At 41.9% G+C, this 22,522-nt stretch overlaps 1 pseudogene; it reads left to right on the forward strand.

Moving 5' to 3' along the window:
- The first annotated feature begins 7,242 nt into the window (after positions 1 to 7,242).
- Positions 7,243 to 22,522, forward strand: part of LOC112080372 (A-type potassium channel modulatory protein DPP6-like) — a 142,952-nt pseudogene continuing 127,672 nt past the window's right edge.

Consider the following 22,522-nt stretch of genomic DNA (forward strand, 5'->3'; position numbering starts at 1 on the left):
TTTTTGTAGACTTCCACAAGTCTGGTTCATCCTTGGGAGCAATTTCCAAATGCCTGAAGGTACCACGTTCATCTGTACAAACAATAGTACGCAGTATAAACACCATGGGCACGCAGCCGTCATACTCTTGCTCTTCTCTGTGTCACGGAGGCGCTCCGCACTGCTAAAGCTAACTCTCTCTCTCTGTCTCATCCTTCTAGACCTATCGGCTGCCTTTGATACTGTGAACCATCAGATCTCCTCTCTCACCTCTCCGAGCTGGGCATCTCCGGCGCGGCCACGCTTGGATTGCGTCCTACTGACAGGTCGCTCCTACCAGGTGGCGTGGCGAGAATCTGTCTCCGACCACGTGCTCTCACCACTGGTGTCCCCAGGGCTCTGTTTAGGCCCTCTCCTATTCTCGCTATAACACAAGTCACTTGGCTCTGTCATATCCTCACATGGTCTCTCCTATCATTGCTATGCAGACGACACACAATTAATCTTCTCCTTTCCCCTTTGATAACCAGGTGGCGATGCATCTCTGCATGTCTGGAAGACATATCAGTGTGGATGACGGATACCACCTCAAGCTGAACCTCGGCAAGACAGAGCTGCTCTTCCTCCGGGGAAGGACTGCCCGTTCCATGATCTCGCCATCACGGTTGACAACTCCATTGTGTCTCTCCCCAGAGTGCTAAGAACCTTGGGGTGATCCTGGACAACACCTGTCGTTCTCAACTAACATCAAGGGGGTGACGTTCCTGTAGGTTCATGCACTACAACATTCGCAGAGTACGACCCTGCCTCAACAGGAAGCGGCGCAGGTCCTAATCCAGGCACTTGTCATCTCCCGTCTGGATTATGCAACTCGCTGTTGGCTGGGCTCCTGCCTGTGCCATTAAACCCTACAACTCATCCAGAACGCCGCAGCCCGTCTGGTGTTCAACCTTCCCAAGTTCTCTCACGTCACCCGCTCCTCCGCTCTCTCCCTGGCTTCCAGTTGAAGCTCGCATCCGTACAAGACCATGGTGCTTGCCTACGGAGCTGTGAGGGGAACGGCACCTCCGTACCTTCAGGCTCTGATCAGGCCCTACACACAAAAGGGCACTGCGTTCATTCACCTCTGTGCTCGCTCTCCTACCTCTGAGGAAGTACAGTTCCGCTCAGCCCAGTCAAAACTGTTCGCTGCTCTGGCACCCAATGGTGGAACAAACTCCTCACGACGCCAGGTCTGCGGAGTCAATCACCACCTTCCGGAGACACCTGAAACCCCACTCTTTAAGGAATACCTAGGATAGGATAAAGTAATCCCTCTAACCCCCCCCCCCCCTTAAGAGTTAGATGCACTATTGTAAAGTGGTTGTTCCACTGGATATCATAAGGTGAATGCACCAATTTGTAAGTCGCTCTGGATAAGAGCGTCTGCTAAATGACTTAAATGTAAATGTAATACCGCTCAGGAAGGAGACGTGTTCTGTCTCCTAGAGATTAACGTACTTTGGTGCAAAAGTGCAAATCAATTCCAGAACAACAGCAAAGGACCTTGTGAAGATGCTGGAGGAAAGGACAAAAGTATATTATATTCACAGTAAAAACGAGTCCTATATTGACATAACCTGAAAGGCGCTCAGCCTGGAAGAAGCCACTGCTCCAAAACCCGCATTAAAAAGCCAGACGGTTTGCAATTGCACATGGGGACAAAGATCGTACTTTTGGGAGAAATGTCCTCTGGTCTGATGAAACAAAAATAGAACCGTTTGGCATAATGACCATCCTTATGTTTGGAGGAAAAAGGGGGAGGCTTGCAAGCCGAAGAACACCATCCCAACTGTGAAGCACGTGGGTAGCAGCATCATGTTGCAGGGGTGCTTTGCTGCAGGAGGGATGGTGCACTTAACAAAATAGATGTTATCATGAGGCAGGAAAATTATGTGGATATATTGAAGCAACATCTCAAGACATCAGTCAGGAAGTTGGAGCCCTACAATGGAGGCCTACACCTGACTCAGTTACACGAGCTCTGTCAGGAGGAATGGGCCAAGATTCACAATTATTGTGGGAAATTGTGGAGGCTACCCAAAATGTTTGACCAAGTTAAAATTTAAAGGCAATGCTACCAAATACTAAATGAGTGTATGTAAACTTCTGACCCACTGGGAATGTGATGAAAGAAATAAAAGCTGAAATAAATAATTCTCTCTACTATTATTCTGACGTTTCACATTATTAAATAAAGTGGTGATCCTAACTGACAGACAGGGATTGTTACTAGGATTAAATGTGATTAAATCAGGAATTGTGAAAAACTGAGTTTAAATGTATTTGGCTAAGGTGTATGGAAACTTCCGACTTCAACTGTTATACTTTGTGCTCTCTACAGTCGTCAGTTTTAGCCTCTGCAGGCACATGCCTCAGATTAGCCTTTATGGCGGTAGCCCTGCCCCCTGGTAAACAATGTATGATCGCTAAATGATTCTAATATTGCGGGTAATGGAGTCGCCAATGACTAGGGTTTTCYTTTTGTCAGAACTAATGGTGGGAGGCTTTGGCGGCTCAGACCCAAAATGGGTGGAAGAGAGACCTGAGAAGGCTCAGGCTATGACACCGACTTGCTGCTTCGTGGGGAAAACCGGGGTAATGTTTATATTGGCTGAATGAGCGATACCGGTTGAGCATGCCGAAAGCATTTCTTTCCAGAAGCCGTGAGAAGATTGTTCGGCTGCGGGATAAACACGACTACCTGTACTTACTGGTGGCACAGACACTGTTTCATCCTTTCATACACTTATTGCCATTGCCTAACAATTGAGCGTGAAGGKCGGGCTTGCAACTCGGCTATCGTCACCGTAAGGCGATACGGCATATTATGAGTACAGCTACTGCAATTAGAAGACATAATGTTACTTAGCTTTTTCGGCTGGTGGAGGTCCCGCATYTCCAGATAAAGGGGTGAAAAWGTTTAATGAAAAAGGTTGAGTGAGGACAAAACTAAGACGTTGGTAAATTTGTTAAATATAGAGTTTGATTAAATGGTTATTAAAAGTAAAAAGCTAAATTGATCAGGTAGCCAAGTAGCAACAAATATTACAGCAGCACAGAGACAATGCGGAAGTGTGATGGAAGTGACACCGTTTCAAGTCATAGCGGCTACAGACGACAAAAAGTTTATGAACAACACCTTTCTTCAGATCAAGTTGATAGGATAGTTTCAAACGGAGCTCGTCCAGTTTATTCTCAAGTGATTGCATGTTRGCCAATAGAACGGAGAGTAGAAGCGGTTTACCCACTCGCCAATGTAGTCTCGTCAGGTGTCCCGCATGCCAGCCTCTATAATGCCGCCTCTTCCTTCAGTGYTCAATGTTCTGATGTCCAGAAGCTCTTTTCGGTTATGGCGGAAACAATATTTACAAAAAAAAGTTAAGATCAACGCAAAAACAAACACACACAATGTAGCACAATTGGTCAGGAGCCCGTAATACGGCTGCTATTCCCTTCAGCGCCATTCTAGCAATTCCCAAGTGAGGGACAGATCAAGGAGATTAACCTCCAACATTCATAAGCTTGTTCATTACATGAGGGCAAATTTTGATATGACAGCCACAGAGTTTTTTTATACACCGACAGTAGTTTACAGGTTTTTGTTCCAGCCCTTGACTAACACCTAATTCAGGCAAAGGGTGGCTAATTTGAATAATCTAAACTATAAAATATTTTTTGATTTGTTTAACACTTTTTTGGTTACTACCTCATTCCATGTGTTATTTCATAGTGTTGATGTCTTCACTATTGTTCTACAATGTAGAAAATAGTAAYAATAAAGAKAAAACATTGAATGAGAAGGTGTGTCCAAACTTTGACTGGTACTGTATTTAGAACCAAATACTTTTAGACCTTTACTCAAGTAATATTTTACTGGGTGACTTTCACTTTTACTTGAGTAATTTTCTATTAAGGTTTAAATACTTTTACTAAAGCAATGACATTTGGAATTGGGTACTTTTTTGACCTTGTCTAACATTGTGATGTTGTACACTCCTGAATAATATCCTGGCGAATGGTGATTATCCTGGTGTAGGGAGTAATTTATATCTGCAGGGTGTCATGGTGGGACGTCTTTCAACATGGAACAAGTGGAGACAAGGGGGGAGAAATTAACCTCACTGCTCAAATTTCAATGCTWGTTCAAGTAACTGAAGACACAACTACCTTTATTATGTGACCAGTTTTGTATATTTTTAGGCTTGATTAAGTTGTTTACAGTAAGAGGTAGAATAACTTGGCCTCTAATTTGAACTAMTATCACCAACCCCAATGGTGCAACACAATAGGTGAAGGTAAAGTGGCAAGAGAAAGTTACCTACAGTAACATTAGCTAGGCTACGGGTTAGGCTTAAGTTTAGGAGTTAAAGCATTAAGGTTAGGGTTAGGTGAAGGGTTAGCTAAAGGGGTTAAGGTTAGAGGAAGGGTTATGCAAAAGTTTTCTGTAATGAGATTTGAAATCGCAACCATTTGGGTTGCTCTACGTTTGCGTTATATGCCTTCCATCCACCCCCCAAAATTAAGGGGCCTAGCCCGAACCATGAAAAACAGCTCCAGACCATTGTTGCTCCTCCACCAACCTTTAAATTTGGCACTATGCATTGGGGCAGGTAGCTTTCTCCTTCCATCCACCAAACCCAGATTTGTCTYTCGGACTGCCAAATGGTGAAGCATGATTCATCAGTGTCAGCGAGATTTACACCACTCCAGCCGATGCTTGGCATTGTTTATGGTGATCTTAGGCTTGTGTGCGGCTGCTCAGCCATGGAAACCCATTTRGTGAAGCTCCCAATAAACAGTTAAACAGTTATTGTGCTTACGTTGCTTCCAGAGGCAGTTTGGAACTCYGTAGTGAGTGTCGCAACCGAGGACAGGCGATTTTTACACGCTATGCACTTCAGCACTCGGCGGTCCCATTCTTGTGTGGCCTACCACTTCACGGCTTAGCTGTTGTTGCTCCTAGACGTTTTCACTTCACAATAACATCACTTAGTTGACCTGAGCAGCTCTAGCAGGASAGGAATTTMAKSAACTGACTTGTTGGAAAGGTGGCATACTATGACGGTGCCACATTTGAAAGTCACTGAGCTCTTCAGTAAGGCCATTCTACTGCCAATGATWGTCTATGMAGATTGCATGGCTGTGTGCTCAATTTWATACACCTGTCAGGAAAAGGTTTGGCTGAAATAGCCGAATCCACCAATTTGAAGGGGTGACCACATACTTTTTTATTTATAGTGAATATCTCAATTCAACCCATTGTTTTAGAGAGTCGTTTTAGAGAGTAAAAACCTGTAAGTAGTACACTGAATATTGTAGCCAAAATTGAATGTTTACCAACCAAAGTACTTTTACCTTTGACATTTATAAACATTTATGGTTGAAAATGACCCTTTCCAACCAATGACCCTTATATTCTAGGCCATGGGTATCAAATTCATTCCATGGAGGGCCAAGTGTAAGCTGATATTCATTATTTCCATTCAATTTGTGTCCAATTAAGACCTAGARASCCAGGTGAGGGGAGTTCCTAACTAATCAGTGACCTTATTGATCAATCAAGTACAAGGGAGGAGCGAAATTCCGCAGACACTCTGCCCTTCATGGAATGAGTTTGACACGTGTTCTAGGCCCATGGTTTTGGAATGGAAAAGTTTTTTTGTAGTGAAGAGGGAGGGATGCATTTTTAATTCAATTCATGAATCAATGAGCCTCCAGCGGCTCTGGGGAATGATATGAAAATGACTCGCAATGGAAAAAGGAAAATTAATTGAAACCCACTCATTGTTAACTTTGGAATCTACAATATTTTCCCAACTGTCATTTATAATTAGGATGGAGCATGTGATTACTCTAGTCTCTCTGTGCAGATGAGACAGTTGTGAAATGAATCAGGGGGATAGTTTTAATCCACTTCAATAGATTTCTGTCCTAGCCTTTTAGTCAAATGACATTAATGCTTGATGGCGTCTACGGCATGGTCTATTTGGTATCATAGTGAGTGGTGCTGCTTTGAAGTTGTACTTGTGTGTGCAGTAGATGACCCATTTCTCAGAAATCCACCATAACACCAGTATGGAGGTCTGAGCTTTCACAGGGAGGAGGCCAGCCAGGGTGCTTTGACACTCTGAAACTGACTGAGGAGGCTCTCAGCTCTCCACATTTGCCTGTCCCCACTGACCATGGTCACATACCACAGGAGGTTGGTGGCACCTTAACTGGGGAGAATGGGCTCCTGGTAATGACTGGAGCGGAATCGGTGGAATGGTATCAAATACATCAAACGCAGGTGTTTGATGCCAATTCYTTTGCTCCGTTCCTGCCATTATTATAAGCCGTTCTCCCTTCAGTAGCCTSCTGTGTCACATACACCCCAATACATWATACATTTATACATACATTATACATTTAACAGCATGCACAGACATACCTGAGTTTTCTTTAAATTCCTCACAACTCCATCCTCATAGGTTACAATGCTGACTACTAAAAGGCCACTAGGGCAGGCGAGGAAAGGTATATGATGGTGAAGACTAGCTGGTCTCGCTGTGCTTCTGAGTCACAATAATTAGCTACACACGGTCATTTATACGATATAAGCTCACTGAACGGGTTCGCAGTTGATGTCCATAGCGCAGGTTGACATTTTTGGATGAATCTTGTCATGGAGACAGCTCTACAGAGTGGTCATTAAGTAGCCTAGCCACGGTAATAAAATCAGATTTTAAACCTAACCTCAATCGCACTCCTAACCTTATGTCTAACCTTAAAATAATACCAAAAAGCTCATTTTTATTTCAGATTTTTTTTTACTCTAGGAACAAATTAATCTCAACCTGCGTCCAGGGTGCTGTTTATGGCGCTGTCCATGGCACTGAATCGCACTCAACGCATTCCCAGAGAACGTCAGGTTCAAGTGATTAATACATGCTTTTTGTATCTGGATTCAAGAGGAATGTGTTGAATTCGTGTTAGAGATAGCCAAGGCCTTCTAGAGTAAAATGTGGAGAAGAAGCTCAGACAAYTTGAATAAAATACAATGTAGACTATAAACTATAACTGTCATAAACATCGTCCTCTGCTGAATGAGTGTCGTTTCTCATTGAGCCACAGAGAGGCACTCGAGCTCCGTCCTGGATTAACAGTTATTGGGACTGGAATGAACAGAATAACGAAAATATTTTTCCAAATTACATGACTGCTTGTAGCCTATTAGCACATTTGAGACTGGACTATTTAATGACTAATGCAATATTGGATTAAAGGAAATCTTCTCTGCCCCACATTAATGTGCATTATATACAGTATGCTATAGTCTGCGGTGTGTTGTTGAGATAACAGGTTGTGCATAGTCCGTTTACTTCACTTCTCATGCAGAACGCGTCCACCGAGGCGCCACTGGTTCTCGGCGTCCTTCACACATACACACACACCGGGTCTTTCTTGCCGCCAAACAGCTGTTGAAAGTCTAGCAGCCTTTTTAGTTATTTTGATTGGGTACAATTTTCTGAGACTGTATTGAATATCAGATTGGATACCCACAGAGACGGTCTGCTATCGCGCTGTGAGAAGGCATCAACGAATTGAAGAGGGGAACCAACGTGCTCTGAATACAGACACAGACTATTAACGTCCTACTGTAGCCTTGCTCACCGCTCCCTTAGGAAAAAAACACATCCAATCGATCAGAGGACTTGCTGGTTAGGCTATGTTTTGTTTTCTAATTCAACCAGGAAAACGTTTTCAGTTTTTAGAAGTTATTTTATCGGGATAATTTACATGTTCTCTTTGGAACCATCTCCGCTTTATTCCAGAGGATAAATTGGCCACCCGCTGTCGGATCTCCAAAGCGCACAGAAAAGAAGCAGTAGCCTACACTCGTCCCCGTAGAAGAGAGGTTTCTCTTGCTTTGACATGCGGTTTTGACTGGACTTATGGCTTCGCTGTATCAGAGATTCGCCGGTAAGATTAATACGAAGAATTCTTTCCCGCACCCACCTGAGGCCAGCCACCTACTCGGCGGACAGGTAGCGGACGAGGAGAACAACACGCGGAAGACCCCGCAGCCCGTGGCSGACGGCAGACCCCATGTTCCCCACCGAAAGAAAAATGCGAGCGAGGAAGAGCGTGTAAGACCTTGCTCTAAACAACTAAACTATTGGTGTAGGCCTATGGATTTGATCATTCAAACCTTCATCTGATAATCGTTGACAACTTTAACAGATCACCTGTATAGCCCCTATCTGCTTTCTATTGTTTGCCCAATCATTTTACTCTAGGCCTAAACTATCATGTTGCTGCAATTATGTTGTTGGTTCACTCTTACCTAAATGGTTTTGCAACTGAAACAGCATGTGCTACCCCGTGATTCTCAGATCAGTAGGCTATGAATTTAGAGCGTCAGATGCTCCACCAGTCAAGGCGTGGTTGCTATTCAAGAAACCTATTGTGTCTGGATGGTTGGCCTTGTGTAGTGTCTGAATAGGCTGTGTCACTTATAGTTGTGATGCTTGCCAACTATAACTGCTTAAAAGTAGCAAAGGGTGGCTACTTTGAAGAATATAAKATCTATTTAGATTTGTTTAACACTTTTTTGATTACTACATGATTCCATATGTGTTATTTCATAGTTCTGATATCTTCATTATTATTCTACAATGTATAAAATAGTAAAGATAAAGAAAAKCCCTTGAATGAGTAGGTGTGTCCAAACTTTTGACTGGTACTGTATTTCCACACTGAGGGTGGAATAATATTGTGAACATTATGATTATGCCCTTTTAGCGTAAGAGCTGTTTGAAAAGACTGCCTGAAATGTCAGCCTGTTTTGGTTGGATCCCATAAATTAGTTATTAAACTTAGAGCAATAAGAAAAAGTTCTAAACCTCTTTCTATTTTTATTTCGTTACTATTCAGGCCACTCCCAGACAGTCCTAGCAAAATTCTTGCTTGAGAAATTGCTCTTTGCTAAGAAGCTATTTTTGTTTGTCTTTTACCATTTAAATGTAAAACAAAATCAAAACAATTTTTATTTGTCAAATACACATGGTTAGCAGATGTTAATGCGAGTGTAGCGAAATGCTTGTGCTTCTAGTTTCCGACAGTGGAGTAATATTTAATAATTCCCCAACAACTACCTTATACACACAAATGTAAAGGGATGGAATAAGAATATGTACATATAAAACTATATGGATGAGCGGTGGCCTTGCGGCGTAGTTTGAAATACAGTATATACATATGAGATTAGTAATGTCGGATATGTAAACATTATTAAAGTGGCATTACTTAAAGTGACGAGTGATACCTTTTATTGAATCCATTTATTAAAGTGMCCAGTGATTTGGGTCTGTATGTTGGCAGCACCCTCTCTTAGTGATGGTTGTTTAACAGTCTGATGGCCTTGAGATAGAAGCTGTTTTGCAGTCTCTCGCTCCCAGCTTTGATGCACCTGTACTGACCTCGCCTTCTGGATGATAGCGGGGTGAAAAGGCAGTGGCTTGGGTTGTTGTTGTCCTTGATGATCTTTRTGGTCTTCCTGTGACATCGGGTGGTGTAGGTGTCCTGGAGGGCAGGTAMTTTGCCCCCGGTGATGCYTTGTGCAGACCTCACCACCSTCTGGAGAGCCTTWCGGTTGAGGGAGGTGCAGTTGCTGTACCAGGCGGCGATACAGCCCGACAGGATGCTCTCGATTGTGCATCTGTAAAAGTTTGTGAGGGTTTTAGGTGAAAAGAGGTTGAAGAGGCACTGTTGCGGCTTCTTCACCACYCTGTCTGTGTGGGTGGGCCATTMRAGTTTGTCCGTAATGTGTACACKGAGGAACTTAACTTTCCACCTTCTACTGTCCCGTTGATGTGGATAGGGGGGTGCTCCCTCTGCTGTTTCCTGAAGTCCKCGATCATCTCCTTTGTTTTGTTGACGTTGAGTGAGAGGTTGTTTTTCCTGACACCACACGCCGAGTGCCCTCAKCTCCTCCCTGTAGGCMGTCTCGTCGTTGTTGGTAATCAAGCCCACTACTGTTGTGTCGTCTGCAAACTTGATGATTGAGTTGGAGACGTTTATGGCCACGCAGTCATGAGTGAAAAGGGAGTACAGGAGGGGGCTGCGCATGCACCCTTGTGGGGCCCCAGTGTTGAGGATCAGCGAAGTGGAAATATTGTTTCCTACCTTCACCACCTTGGGGCGGCCCGTAAAAGTCCAGGACCCAATTGCACAGGGCGGGGTTGAGACCCACGGCCTTGAGCTTAATGATGAGCTTGGAGGTACTATGGTGTTTAATGCTGAGCTGTAGTCAATGAACAGCAGTCTAACATAGGTATTCCTCTTCTCCAGATGGGATAGGGCAGTGTGATGGCAATTGTATTGTCTGTGGACCTGTTGGGGCGGTATGCAAACTGATATGMGTCTAAGGTGGCAGGTAAGGTGGTGATATGATCTTTGACTAGTCTCTCAAAGCACTTCATGATGACAGAAGTGTGTGCTACGGGGCGATAGTCATTTATTTAAGTTATCTTTGCGTTCTTTGGTACAGGAACAGTGGTGGCCATCTTGAAYCATGTGGGGACAGCAGACTGGAATAGGGAGCGATTGAATATGTCCGTAAACACACCAGCCAGCTGGTCTGCGCATGATCTGAGGACGCTAGAGATGCCGTCTGGGCCAGCAGGCTTGCGAGGATGAACACGTTTAAGAGTCTCACTCACGTCTGCCACGGAGAAGGGGGGGGGAGGGCAGTCCTTGGTAGCGAGCCGCGTCGGTGCCACTGTATTATCCTCAACGTGGGCAAAGAAGGTGTTTAGCTTGTCTGGAAGCAAGACATCGGTGTCAACAATGTGGCTGGTTTGCTTTTTGTAGTTCGTAATTGCCTGTAGACCCTGCCACATACGTCTCGTGTCTGGGCTGTTGAATTGCGACTCCATTTTGTCCCTGTACCGACATTTAGCTTGTTTGATTGCCTTGCTGAGGGAAGAACTACACTGTTTATATTCAGCCATAATCCCGACCTCATTTCATGGTTGAATGCGATGTTTCGCCCCTTTCAGTTTTGTGCGAATACTGTCATCTATCCACAGTTTCTGGTTGGGGTAGTATTTAATAGTCACAGTGGGTACAACTTTTCCAATGCACTTCCTAATAAACTCACTCACAGAGTTAGCATATAAATCAATGTTATTGTCTGAGGCTTCTGGGGAAATGTTCCAGTCCACTTGATCAAAACGATCTTGAAGCGTAAGATTCCGATTGGTCAGACCAGCYTTGAATGGTTCTAGTCACTGGAACATCCTGTTTGAGTTTATGCCTACAGGACGGTACGGGGGGTGTCTGGGGCCCTCTAGCGACCGGGGGTCTTAAGCGACTGCTTATGTCGCTTATGCCTGGAACTGTCCCTYCTTGAAACTAATTACAATTAAACATTCTATTTGTAGTTTAGAGGCAAATGAAAACCCAATGTAATACATTCAGTGATTTGGCCTTCTTTTGCAATGTAATGATCTAATCGAAGTTGGCAAGCTTTCATGGGTTCTCGTTTTGCAAGGACTTACATGTGGAGGTCCAATAGATGATTATGCGCTGTAGCCCATATATTGGCTATGTTGAAGACAATTCTGATGTAGTCTTGCTTTGTGTTTTAGCCATAATGATTCTTCAAGGCCACTTTTGCAACGAGGCTCTCACCTTTTTATTGTCCATGGTGATGAAATTGAACACAGATCACATTCCCTGCTTTTGCTAAGGCATTCTTTAGMAGACCTATGCTCATACAGTTTGTTTTAGTTTGTCCTTTTGAAACCGGTGTTGCTCGAATCCCTAAGCTCGAAATGTGCTGACTTGTAGAATGACAATGAGCAGTATAGCCTYTGTCTCAGGCGTAAAAATAAAACTTGGATCCTGTGAAGAATTGGCCACCTAAAGTGACTCTTCCAGCTATGCTGCTGCAAAGTAGGTCTAGCTGTAGCCAGCATAATGAAGGGAATTCAGCATTCGTATCATGCCCAATGACAACTGCTTCATTTAAATGCAAACATTTAGTTCATTTTCACTATAGTTTCTGAACACTTTATGCTCTGTATTATAAAGGCATGTATTTGACATCAGTGTTTACACATTGTTGTTTGAGCTCCACCTGAGTGTCCATCTAATCTCTTTTCTCTCTCCAGAGATAGTGAAGCTGTCAGCATGAGGAGGATGTCTCCTCTGCATTATTGATGTGTATTGTGATGACAAGCAGGGAGGGAGTGAACACACTGCCTCTGTCACTGATACTGTTGACACTGAAAGAAACAACACGAAAGGACACAGCACAGAACTACACAGCACAACACATCACACAAAACGACACAACACGACACCACACATAGGTGTTAATTACTCTGTGTAATGACATTGTTAGACTGTGTCATGTTCCCCAATGTCCTACTGCAACAATGGTCTCTGCATTTAATGAGTTATATGCTATAGGCCATTCAAGTAATAGTAATAGAGTCCGGTTCATATATCTTTCAATTTCAGGATTTTATTGCACTTAACATGGTTAAGGATAGGTGTATTTTTTTTCAAGGGTTATTTCCAATGTGTAACTAAAAAAACAGAGGAACCATTCTCAGATTSCTATGTTTCCTGTAACATATTTAGGAGTGCACAGCTCACCTTCAGCTCACCTTCAGTCCTCCTGATGTCCCCTGAGGAGTACTGGAGCATGAAATTACCTTTTGCCTCATGAGTTGAGGAGTCTCACGGTTCCTAGGTTGACATTTTGTTTTCTTGACCTCAGTGGGAATTTCAATTTCAATCACGTTTCTTTTCTGAGAGGAAAATCTTCCTTACACGCAGCAAATTCAATTTGGAATGCAAAGTTTTTTACATTGTAATGTAATTATTATTGGCAGGGGCGCAACTTTGGCTTTAGAAGTGGGGGGGACATAAAACAAAAAGATTATTATGTGTTTTTTGTCCAGTTGCATGAACACTCCAAACAGCCTTCCTGACCGCTTGGAGGCGTCCTCATTGTCCCAAAGCACACCTGTGTCTCGTTTTGTATCACATTCCAATAATAAAATTGGGGGGGATAAGTGAAAGTTGCACCCCTGATTATTGGTGTCCTCAACACTGTAATGCTCACCATCTAACTTATGTACAGATTGTTAACAGCAGTAACCGGATTCTGTGGTACAGTATTATAGATTCCCCTGGGATATCAGCCAGAGTTATTTCTCTCTCATTACCCTCTACTGCTAATGGCAGCCGGGGCTGAAATCCAATAAAGTGACTTTAATTAATCATCGCGGGGCGGCTGTAGTCTAAAATATGGCGACATTTAAAGGATAGTGACCTGTGGTGCAGGTTCCCTTTGTGAGCAGGAGCCATATTGACTTTTCCCGGGTCCCCAGCCAGCCAACAGAGGAACTCAAACACCTCCTACTGTTGAGCTCTTCCTCCCCTGACAATGAAAGGTGACACATGAGTGTGAACTGTGCAGGAGACCTTGGTATCTCATGACAGAGAGTTGTCGATTTGATTCATACATGTTTACTTAATTTTGAGTTGTCGATATGATTCATAGATGTTTACTTAATTTTGAGTTCCTTGTATTTTCTTTTAATCGAATCACCTGATAGGCTAGGACATTGTTAAGCTTGGTGTGGGGCACTGGAGAGTATGGTGTGCTGTGTGAATTCTTGAACACTCATTTTAACTGACAATAAGATAACATTCAATTAGACACATTTTTGCTACTTTTGTGGCAATTATGTTGGTAATTACTATTGTGCACTGACACATTTACTGTAAACCCATGCTCACCTATAATGGGTAATTTATCACAATAGAAGGTCTGACCTGATCCATTTGGCTGTGCCATTCAGCACAGCCTTAGGAAGCTTTTCTCCTTGTATTCCTCACATTTCAATTGAAAGCTAAACATAATGTTGAAATGTGAAACCAGGTTTTTATAGTAGAAGAGCAGTTTTATTTTTAACTAATTATCACATCTGAGTTTACAAAAGAGTATTTTTCCCTCGTTGKGGAAAACACAAGTCACTGCCACTCATGTGTGTCCTGAAAATAGAGGAAAGGCAGAAGTATGAAACAGCATGGATAGTTTGCTACAAAGGCTGTCTTTCCGGGGACTCACATTTGTTAGGTTATTCTCCCTGACTCAATTCTCTCTCACTTGAGATGATATGAGTGAWTGGTTTTATGCTTATTTCTCAGTTTAAAAACGTTTTAGATTAATATCGCATGCTATTGCAAGCTTTTGTCAGATGTGCTTTCTTGCTCAAAACATTAAATAAAAATGACAAAAAAAGATTCAGATTAAATGATATCATACAAATTTTGTTTTTGTTGATCAAAATAAAAGCCAGTGAAATCTAATCAAAGATGACGCCCCTGTCCTAGTAGCTACATTGTTCTGTTATTGTGTCCTGTACTCAGCTTGTCTGGTACTGAGTTGGCTTCACAGGAGGTTGGTAGCACCTTAATTGGGGAGGATGGGCTCGTGGTAATGGCTGCAGTGGAGTGGAATGGTTTCCATGTGTTTGATGCCATTCCATTAGCTCGGTTCCAGACATTATGAGCCATCCTCCCCTCAGCAGCCTCTACTGGTTGGTGTGGGAGTTCAAAGAGCGTGATAACACCCTGGGTACATGATTGAAGTGTGATATGTGTCATTGAGATGGATACTGGTACTCTGGTTGGTCGACCAGGGCATCCTCATCTAGCTGGGTGATTCTCACGAAATCTTGGTTTCAAAGATTTCAAACATGAAATCTTTAAAAAGACATGCATCAACAAATGTCCTTTTTAGGCATTAATAACAAGGTCTGAAGTGTTTGTGAGCATTCATTTAAAAATATTTACTGACAATTGAACACCTTTTTGAACATATTTTCCAAAACATGTCCTTAAAAATCTCATTACCGCAATGGTCTGAAAACATCAAGACCATTAGGAAAGCTAATACATTTTCAAATMTTTTATATTGATTATTAACAGTCATGCACAGTTACTTGAAAGTCTGAAATAATATTTTTTTTTTAATTACATTTTTTTGTTGATTTTGACTGATTTCTCTCATTACTGCAACACCTTCCGCAATCTACAACCTAATATTTTTGATATTTCATTGAAACCTGACATATTTTCAAACTTGTGGCAAGCCTGCATTTAAAATCAAACTACTATTTTTCCTTTCATTAAATTAACATAAAATGAACACCTGTTGCGGTAATGATACATAGGTTTCYGAAATGAGGCTGATGATTTCGGTAATGATAATAAGTATACTAAGACTGAGGTATGGTTAAAATCATTACATTTAATGTAGAAAATAAATTTGATCATATTGGCACAATCATGATTCATGTTCAATCAATTMAATTTTGCAGTGCTTCAAAAGTACATAACATACATAGGCTAAAAACAGAGAACACATAAAAACAACACATATACAAAAATATTAGAACAGCACATGTCATCGTCACTACACACACTGGCCTGTATAGTGTCCCATGCAGCTTCTTTATCTTCAAGCCAAAGTTTTCATGTGTTTTGCAAGCACATATTTCTCTGTCTGTAACTCTTTGCTGGCCAATCCAAAATGGCTTAAATTTAAGGAATTGAGCCTTGGAAAGGTTGTGCATTCTCAGACAGAAATCTTCTATGAAGATTTGCCATAGTGTCTGTTAATTAAGGCTCTCTCACAGCATATCTGGCCCTTTTACCGAATTTCTCTGGATTTCCCATTTATTACAGTGGAGACTTCATCTTGAAGTAGGAAGCAGCTAACACCTTTGTCTTCTCTGGCTGTTATTGGGTAATGTTCTCTGATGACCTCTCTTTGTAGTTTTCCTCTGGACCTCTCTGCCTTTCATGTTGACAATTACCTGCTTCCTCTTGGCCATCATCTCAAGTCTTTTCAGTAATTTCTTTAGGTTGACCATCTCTTTGGTCCTCTCCAGCAGCTTCTCTTCTTTGAGGTGCAACTTTGACCTCCATTTTGATAATGTTTTCTTTCTTCTGTTCCTCTTTTTGTGTGATTCCTTTGGGGTAGATGTCTTCATTGGTCCTGGTGTCTGTAGAGATGTCTCTTCTTTTAGGAGTTGAGTTGATGGCAGGGACATTTACCTGCTGAGGTGAGAATGGCTGTTCTCTTGGGGAGGCTGTGTCTTCTTGAAGATTTTGAATAACTTCTTCATTTAGCTTTTTGAACATGTTGAAGTGTATCATCTTCCATCAGCTTGATGGTGTTATGTCCAATACAGCTCTTAGCTGTTTCTTTCTTCTGTAATATCTTTTTGAGTTTTCCCGCCACTGTTTTTTCTTCTTTTCATGTTGCTTCTTTGTCAGATCTTGAGTTTTCTTGATTTTACAATTTTGRTTTCATTTCTGATATCTGGAAATGGGAAAGAAGCATGACATGAAATGAGCATGTCTCAAAACATGGGAKAAATCTTACTGTTATGGACACGTCATCCTATAGTAGAGACTGAATGGCTTACTGACCGTGTGTGTGTGTGTGCCRGTGTGTGCATCCTACAGTAGGGACTGAATGGCTTACACTTGCTGACTGTGTGTGGACATCCTATAGTATAAACAAAATGGGTTACTGATTGTGTGTGTGTGTGAGAGCGTGTGTGTGGTGGATGTGTGCGCACGCATGTGTAGACTTCCTAACACTGTAGGGTATTGACTTCCTATAGACGCTGTATGGGGGCATAGGCTTCCTATAGACTATATGCTAATTACTCTTGCTGTAACCTCTCCAACCCCTAACCTCTCTCTGTCCTTCCTTCTGTACACTTCCAGCAGTTCTGGGTTGGTGTAAACTTTTTCTCTGAATTTTGTAAGCCTTCGCTAAAGCTTTCTTTTTGTCACTTGCTGACTGTCTGCAATTTAACAMGACATAAAGCAAAATATCAACAGTTAGTAAATAATATTTCAATTAATAGTTCATTATATTTAAAAATATAGTCTGTATGATTAAATTCTCATTACCGAAACAGTTCTCTCTACCGCAACTGGACTTAAATTGCAGGGGTAAGTGAGAATGGTGTTGCGAAGGATGAGGAACCATAGCATGTTTTGCTAACAATAGAGAAGACATCATGTCTTAGCAAAAAAAAAATGTCAATGTACATAATTAGACATTAATGAAGTATATTTTCATTGAAAATGTTAAATCTAACGTTTTTCTAAATGTGGAAAACTACCTGTATCAGTAATGATAATCAATACTGTCGTGTACACAGTATGACAAGCGAATGTTTAACTTTTAACTGGAGAAATATAAAGAGATCTGTTAACCTGGTAGCCATCTTGATGATACTGGCAGATGTGTTGCTTCATTCAAAATCAAACTTTATTTAAAATTCTCTGTGTGTGTGTGTGTAAACAGTCCTTCAAAAATGTTACGGAGGATGAGAACATCAGTCATGGACACTTCATATTTTTTCATTATTATTATACATGAATATTCAGTTAATAATTGTTCTGTCATTTGATAACATCTATTAGAAAATCCATTAATTTTTTTCTGAATATCTTCATTTTACTCTGTTTAAATTACAACAACATACATTCAGACAGAGCTGGACGCGTTGCGGTAATGAGAATTTCAGCAGAAAATGCAATAAAATACAAAATACAAAAGACTCTTTGTGCAAGGTAAAGAACATTATTATGATATTTTGTTACATTACTAAATTACATGTTTTATATTTAAAATCATTACTGCCATGGTATTTTAATSGTTTCATGAGAATGKCCCAMCTCCATCTGCCTGTTAGTCAGAGAATAGAATACACTCCTGCTGGTCTGTTCTGCTCTGAGGACCCACCCTTGCCTGTCCAGCCAGCTGTACATTTTGGTCTGGATAGAAGTTACTTTAAGGACACACTCTAGATTTGTGCAGTCAGCCCTGAATCAAGCTTGGCCCAGATCCCAGGCATCACTCTAGTGTTAGGAGGGACAACGTTTGGATATCTTCAGGGTCTGCAGGACCAGCTAAACCAAATAGGGGTGAGTTTTTCTTGAACAAATGACATTTGTCAAAGGAAGCACTTTACTATTCTAGGAGTGGCTTGAGTCTGGGTTGTCGAGGGAAATAAAGTAAAGCAAAGCTTTCAGGAAACACGCCTGAATGACAAACAATGCATTTAGGAGTATTTTTGGCATGTATGGATTACTGACAGGCCAGGCAGGGTACATGCCCAGATTGGGACCTKCATTGGTTTTGTTGGAATATTTGAGTTTAAGAACACAGAATTAGCCATGGCAAAATGCGTAGATTTGTAGCAAATTAGCTTTCACACTGAAACATTTCTCTCAGATCCATGGAAATTAGCTGGAAAATGTTGTAATGACTGGAATGGAATAAATGTAACGGTATCAAACACATCAAAGATATGGAAACCACATGTTTGACTCCGTTCCATTAATTCCATTCCAGCCATTACGATGAGCCTATCCTCCCATAGCTCCTCCCACCAGCCTCCACTACTGGAGCCATCTGTATACAGTTGAAATCGGAAGTTTACATACAACTTAGCCAAATACGTTTAAACTCAGTTTTTCACAATTRCTGACATTTAATCCGAGTAAAAATTCCCTGTTTCCGGTCAGTTAGGATCACCACTTTATTTTAAGAATGTGAAATGTCAGAATAATAGTAAAGAGAATTATTTATTTCAGCTTTTATTTCTTTCATCACGTTCCCAGTGGGTCAGAAATGTACATACACTCAATTAGTATTTGGTAGCATTGCCTTTAAATTGTGTCAAACGTGTCGGGCAGCCTTCCACAAGCTTCCCACAATAAGTTTGGTGAATTTTGGCCCATTCCTCCACACTTTTTCAGTTTTCTGCGCCACAAATTTCTATAGGATTGAAGTCAGGGCTTTGTGATGGCCACTCCAATACCTGACTTTGTTGTCCTTAAGCCATTTTGCCACAACTTTGGAAGTATGCTTGGGGTCATTGTCCATTGGAAGACCCATTTGGCGACCAAGCTTTAACTTCCTGACTGGTGTCTTGAGATGTTGCTTCAATATATCCACATAATTTCCCCACCTCATGTTGCCATCCTTTTTGTGAATGGCACCAGTCCCTCCGGCAGCAGAAAGCACCCCCACAACATGATGCTGCCACCCCCGTGCTTCACGGTTGGGATGGTGTTCTTCGGCTTGCATGCCTCCCCTTTTTCCTCCAAAATATATGGTCATTTATGGCCAACAGTTCTACTTTTTGTTTCATTCAGACCAGAGGACATTTCTCCAAAAAGTACGATCTTTGTACCCAGGGCAGTTGCAAAACGTAGTCTGGCGGATTTTTTATGGCTGTTTTGGTAGCAGTGGCTTCTTCCTTGTGAGTGACCTGTTTCAGGGTGTATGTCGAATATAGACTCGTTTAAACTGTGGGATATAGATTTTACTTTTGGTACCTGTTTTCCTCCAGCATCTTCACAAGGTCCTTTTGCTGGTGTCTGGATTTGATTTGCACTTTTCGCACCAAAAGTACGTTCATCTCTAGGAACCAGATGCGTCCTCCTTCGCTGAGCGGTATGACGGCTGCTCGTCCCATGTTGTTTATACTTGCGTACTATTGTTTGTACAGATAACGTGTACCTTCAGGCATTTGGGAAAATTGCTCCCAAAGGATGAACCAGAACTTGTGGAGGTGTCTAGATTTTTTTTCTGGGAAGGTATTGGTGCTGGTTTTTATTTGTTTTCCCAAATGATGTCAACAAAGAGGCACGAAATTTGAAAGGTGGCCTTGAAAAATACATCCACAGGTACACTCCAAGTGACTCAAATGATGTCAATTAGCCTATCAGAAGCTTCTAAAGCCATGACATTATTTTCTGGACTTTTCCAAGCTGTTTAAAGGCACAGTCAATTTAGTGTATGTAAACTTCTGACCCACTGGAATTGTGATACAATGAATTATAAGTTAAATAATCGGTCTGTAAACAATTGTTGGAAAAATTACTTGTGTCATGCACAAAGTAGATGTCCTAACCGACTTTCCAAAACTATAGTTTGTTAATTAACAAGAAATTTGTGGAGTGGTTGAAAAACGAGTTTTAATGACTCCAACCTAAGTGTATGTAAACTTCCGACTTCACGTGTATCCCCCCCTTTTGCCCTCATAGCCACAATTTGTCGGGCCATGGAAAGCGTTCCACAGGGATGCTGGCCAATGTTGACTCTAATGCTCCCCACAGTTGTGTGAAGTTGGCTGGATGTCCTTTGAGTGGTGGATCATTCTTGATACTTACAGGACACTGTTGAGTGTAAAAAACACAGCAGCGTTGCAGTTCTTGACACAAACCTSCTAGGGCTGTTACGGTGTTATGGTGATCGTATTACCACCACACCGGCGGTCACGAGTCTTGAAYGCAGTCAAATGCTAATTAGGCTTCTCCAAGCTTTGAAGCAGCTGATGATCATTAGTAGCCTACCAAACTTGCTAACTACCCGGTACTCAGCACTCTATTGTCCCTCAATCACTCTGACATCAATGCAAATATAATCTAAAATCTAATCAAACACTTCATGAGAGCCCATGAGCTCATGTTCTGTAACATTTCTATAGGCTATGTAACTGAGCGAGAAAACAGAGTGATGGCATCTATTAAAAAGAGGAGGATCCTATCAGCTTTCTATAGGCTAGGCTTACTATATATATTTCTCAACTTTCCTAATATTTAGAACGTTGCTTATCTTTACCATAGGAGTAAAGCCTACCTGGCTGGCATGAAAATGAGTCACAGGAAAAGCGTCCTCCATTCGCTATTTAAGTGCATAGATGACATTGTATATTTTTCCCCTGCCCCTGTTTCGAGACAGGTGCGTGATAATAGTCCATTTCTAAACTGAACAGATTTCACACATATATATAATGAAACAATCACACTTATAGCCTACTGCCGTGTGCGTATTGCTGTGCTTATAATGTGAAGGAATAGCCGAATAGTTTATCAACATTTTAAGCTAAATGTTCTGATCTCTAGCGTCAGCCTCATTGCTAAAAACTTGTTTTTTTAAATGCTAGTGGTTGTATTAATTTGGGATCTATCGCATCTCACAACTGTCCCAGACTATGTTTGGAATATTTATTTCTCGCACAGAATAGAATAGGTCGACTTTTGTACTATGAGGGATAGTAGATTGACATAGGCTAGTGCTTTTGCTGTTCGTTAGGTCTACTCATCTTGATGGCTGATGAAAAGTAAATGTGGACAGTTCTTCCAATATCTTCAATATGCGTGCCGGAATTGGATAAGGACGTGCGCGCAGTTGTGTCCACGATGTGTCTGTTTTCATTTATAGCCTGTGAGAAAGACCCGATCACGTGACGGAGAGCCATATTTTTTAAAGTATTTTTAAAATCATTTTAATTGTATCTTTTTAAATTTTTAAATTTTACAATTTGGAAAGTGTGTTGTTTGAAAGTGTATTGGAAAGTTCTTGGTAGCTTGCTAGCTTCTTAGTTTGGATCCCGTGACGCAGTTGGCATCAGTTGCTGGGACTGCTTGTCTCTTTCCAGTGATCCTAGCTGCTAGCTGCTAGCTAGCTGCATATCATGCTGGCGGGGTTTTCTTGAATGCAGCATGCGTTCAAGTTAGCAATTGTGGCTGGGACCACGGATTGTCCCGGGTTTGTGGCTGTCTAGATCCCTGTTGTTTGTTGTTTTCAATCTTCCCCGTGACCTGCCCTGTCTGGAACTGTGAGGAGTAACAGAGTAACCTACTTTGCTAGCTACCATGACAAAGACCAAAGCCGGCGGGAGTACCGTTGAGGACAGTGGTGTCTCTCTATCACACATGAAGGATCTTTTAAACAAACAAAAAGAGACCTACAAGCAGTTGTTACAACAACAAGAAAATAGCTTCAAGTGTTTTGTCCAAATACTTGTGGATTCTGCTAATTAAAGAATGGACGACCTGACCAGAGAGGTCCAGGACCTGAAGAACAGTTTGCAGTTCCCCCAGGGTCTGCTCGATGAGTTGAAACAGTAGAATGGCTCCTAGCGGATGTAAGAAATGTTCCCCACGTGCTTTGCCAGCTTTATGGCGGGATCATTCTTTTCTCTTCCTGGCGCACAGCTTCCAGATAGTCTCGTTGAGGAAGATGTAAAAGTTCCTCTCAAGTATATTGGCTCTGTCCAGACAGCTGCCTTTGTCCTTGAAACCTCAGGAACCTGACGCACTATTGGGTCTGGCGCTGTCACCTGGGCCGGTGTGGTTTTCCAGTTCCTGTGGGCGCTCCACCTCAATCTCCCTGGGTGGTCCATCTTTCTTTCTCAGAATAATTTCCCTCACTTTGTCCTCAGACTCTGTCCAGGTCCATGTGCGATTCTGCAATTCTGTCCACAATCATGTTGTTCCCCCTGATGGTCCCTCAAATAGTCTGATTTATCTGTCATTGTTATCATTGATTCACACACCTACAGACTATAGGAACTGACTGCCTCTCTCAATGACTTAGATTTGCTGTCATCTT

The sequence above is a fragment of the Salvelinus sp. IW2-2015 genome, unplaced genomic scaffold (assembly GCF_002910315.2).
Source record: "Salvelinus sp. IW2-2015 unplaced genomic scaffold, ASM291031v2 Un_scaffold16294, whole genome shotgun sequence".
Classification (NCBI taxonomy): Eukaryota; Metazoa; Chordata; class Actinopteri; order Salmoniformes; family Salmonidae; genus Salvelinus; species Salvelinus sp. IW2-2015.